A 4,203-nucleotide genomic window follows, 5' to 3' on the forward strand; every position below is an offset into this window, starting at 1 on the left:
TGCTCCCCGCCTCCACTCACTCACTCAGCTCAGAGATCCACTGGTTGACGATCACACGTTGATCTGATTGGTTACAAGGTAGTTTGTGACGTCAGAAACACCAGCGATTTCAAAGCGTGTTTTTGAGACTGTCTTTGGTTCACTGCAGTTTTAAGGAGAAAATACTCAGCAATGCTGTCGACTTATGAATTTACATATGGTTTGTCTTAAAGCAGATTAAAAACACCACATAGACATATAAACAACATTTAAAACTTGATTTTCACCACAGGGGGACTTTAACTTATAAATGCATCATACTCAAACACATGAGAAGAGTCTCCGCATGAAAGAGCCACGGTTGGCAAATCAACGCGCTACTCCATTTCTCTGTGATACGGTATAGACGAATCCGGCGAAACTACCGGAAGTAAGCGGGCGCCATTACTGAGCTGTTGCTGGGTAGCGTTGCGCCATTGCCTCCTATTGGTTTGGTTGCGTCCACTGGAATAAACAGCCCGCGATTTACGACTGTCACTAACGTTACATCTACAACTTTACTATTCTTCCTCTGCAGAGTTATTTGAACAGTATAAGTGTTGTTAATGGTCTGTGAAAATCGGACAGGTCCTTTAAGAACTATGTATTTATCATCTGGTAGAGTGTGCATTATTTGACCAACCCATACGGAGCTCAGATAATTTTTTTGACCCTCTATCAGTGACCTGTAGTTGGCATTTTGTTGATCATCGGATGCCAGGCGAAGGAGAAAATACTCTTGAATACATTTAAAACAACCGAAGGGGCGCGTTGGGGCAGTAGTAACATTACTGTATTTGCTTGACTGTGACTCTCACTCTGAGAACCAACAACGCTAGCAGTTAGCTGTACCTACCCTTTCCTTTTAAAATGTGAAAATGAGATAAATAATGGTCACAAATGAAAAACATGAATTCGTTTATTTGATATCATTAATTTATTTATTGTTGCCAAATGGACAGATCTTTTAATAGTTTCCTCGTTAGCTTGCCTAGCTAGCATAGTTATTGCCAAGCTATTTTCATAAATAATCTGTAAGATCGTTTGTACCTTCATCTGTGACTGGAGGCCACTGTCTAACATCATCAACCCAACAAGTCATACGGCCTGGCTGTAGCTGTCATCGAGGGTGCGTTTGCGTTATCACGGAGGTTTGTTTACATACTAGTAACAGCTCAGTAATGGCGTCGCCACAAGATGGCAGCCTACACAGAACGCTCGTCGGATTCGTCTATAGGAAATTAAATTAAATTGAATGTGGAGGAATTTAACTGTGATAAGATGATTGACAGGGCAGTTTAAGGTGATAGGATGAATGAGAGCGGTCCGATAAAGACGCAATTGTGACAAAGTAGTTTGTCCCAAAGCTTGCCTGGTCTTCTAGCCTGGTAATACCAAACTCTGCTACTTCGCTTTGCTTCGTAGACAGAGTCTGGCATGGCATAATTGAAAAGCGTTTTCTTTCTCGCGGGGGGGCGCTTGTCTGAAGTTTAAAATCATTGGTTACCCGTAAGCCACTCACATAACGTTTGGTTATGGCGTGTGTTATGCGCATGCTCAGCCGCATCTAACTTCCACTGTAAACACATGTATGATGCGAAAACAAAACCATCGAGCGAATTACCGGAGTGAACATGGCTGTGAACGACTTTTGCAGATTATGTGAAGTAAATCTACGAATCCACGGTACAATCAGTGTCTACGTCACGGCTCTCAGCCCGCCCTCTGTTCATTGATTGGCCGGCTGTTTTCAGGCCGGAGGAAAACGTGGAAAACGGACGCTATCTCAGACTGAGTACAGAAGCGAAATGAAATTGAGCGGAAGTAAGAAGTCTGACGTAGTCAGGCTACTGGTCTTCTGCTACACACTCAAAAGGATGTTCCTTTTCTTCACAAAAACAGTAAATACTTTTAGGGCGTATGTGGCGAGCAGGACGAGGTCGAGGGCCGTGGGAGGACGGCGCGAGATCGGTGGCGTAATTGTGATGAGCTACACCTGTGAGACGCACCGGTCTCGCATCTCTCACGGAGGAGCGGAGGCATAAAGGAGGAGCGACGACAGTGAAGAGCGAGAGAGGACAGGCCTGTGTTTTAGTTCATGTTTTGTTTTTGGTTTGTGTTGCCAGCAGTCGTCCGTGAGGGGCTGCTGGCTTTTACTTTTATTATTGTATTTGTGTATTTTGTTATTAAATATTGTTGAATGTTCGCCGGTTCCCGCCTCCTTCTTCCCATAACATCTAAACCTCGTTACACTGGTGCCGAAACCCGGGAAGAGGGAGGGACACGCTGTCGGAGAGCCCTCGCTGCTGGGAGGAATCGCGGTGCTGAGGAGGTCGGGCAGCACGAGGGAGCGTCGGCCGCCGATTGCTGCCCGAGGCGATGGTGCTGGAGCGATGGAAGATCTGGTGGGACAGAGAGCTCGACACCGTGCTCCTGGATCGAGGAGGGGTGGCTGCCGTCAAGAGGGAGCGGAGGAGTCGCTCCCGTTCGCCGTGGGCCGGAGCCTGTTGCCGTCGGCCATGATGGGGGCGGAGCAGGGAACGGGAAACTCGCTGCCGGCTGCCCTCGACAGGAGTCACCGCCGGCCGCCAGGAGGCGGAAGGGCGTCGAGCCGTCCCCCAACGAATGTCCAGTACCATCGCATGGCACCGCGAGTGACTCTCAGCTGGTTGAGGACCGAGCGGCAGTGTGTCCGGGAACCGGATCAAGAATTTTTTTTTTTTTTTTTTTTTTCCTCTCTCCCCTCTCTCGTCTCTGTCGCTCCTCATGCTTCCGTCTCCTGTACTCTCGCCTCGTCTGTCCATACCCCCAGGTACCGCAGCCGCCGTGATCGGTCCCCCCGGGGAGGGGGGGAGGGGGAGTAGGCGCAGCCTCGGTGGTACCCCCCGGCCTGCGAGGGGCGATGGGGGTATGTGGCGAGCAGGACGAGGTCGAGGGCCGTGGGAGGACGGCGCGAGATCGGTGGCGTAATTGTGATGAGCTACACCTGTGAGACGCACCGGTCTCGCATCTCTCACGGAGGAGCGGAGGCATAAAGGAGGAGCGACGACAGTGAAGAGCGAGAGAGGACAGGCCTGTGTTTTAGTTCATGTTTTGTTTTTGGTTTGTGTTGCCAGCAGTCGTCCGTGAGGGGCTGCTGGCTTTTACTTTTATTATTGTATTTGTGTATTTTGTTATTAAATATTGTTGAATGTTCGCCGGTTCCCGCCTCCTTCTTCCCATAACATCTAAACCTCGTTACAGCGTAGTATAAGCAGGAGAATTGGGATGCACCAGGAAAGCGGCCCTACGGCAGAAGGATTGGATACCCCTGACTGACATTACCTTGGTATAGCCTTGGTGGCACATCCTGATAGATAACATTACTGTTTATCATGATTTGATCCATCCAAGACATTTCTAAGCTCTGAACTGAATCCATGAAGTCTGAACTTTTGTTGACGGGTGTGATGACTGCAGGGCAGGGTTTGTCCTTAACCAGTTTGGGGGGGACGGGTCATGATGCAACCTGATGTATATTAGACTGAAGAAGTGTCCCTTCCTCAATGTAAGTGTCTGCCAAAAAAAAAAAAAAAAAACAGAGTCAATAATTTAAAGTGTTATTCATGCCCGTAACACAAATGGTACATGACAAGTTGTACACTATAGTTACATTGTTTGGATTATGGATTTGAGCAAAGCCCGCACTATTGAAGCAATATTAATGGTGATGCCTTATCAAACATCACTTATAATGGGGAGGTGTATTCTTGCATAATCTAAGTAAAGGTTTCTGAACAATGGATGGTTTTGAAATATGGATTGGTAAATTCCTTTTGGTTTTTGTTTCTTGGTTAGCTTAATACATTGATTTGAAAGCAACAAAAGTCCACTGTGCATTTCAGCCCTTACTCCCATTGTATAAAAGTTTACACTTTATACACAGAAAGAGTCTGTCGTCTCTGAAGCTGTACTGTTTGACTTGACTTGCTCAGTTAACTCATTTGCCAAGAACAACAGGAAAGTAGATACTCAGGAATAGCACAAGTGCACACACACACACACACACTCAAAAAACACCTGCCAGGTGACATACAATGCCTGGGTTCACTGGTGCGTATTGTCACATGATGACAGTTCCACCAGTCCTGGTGGACGTTTCTCCAGACTCCACCCTTTGTAAAGTCACATGGGACAAACTCCTAC

This window comes from Squalius cephalus (genome assembly GCF_949319135.1).
Source record: "Squalius cephalus genome assembly, chromosome: 22".
Classification (NCBI taxonomy): domain Eukaryota; kingdom Metazoa; phylum Chordata; class Actinopteri; order Cypriniformes; family Leuciscidae; genus Squalius; species Squalius cephalus.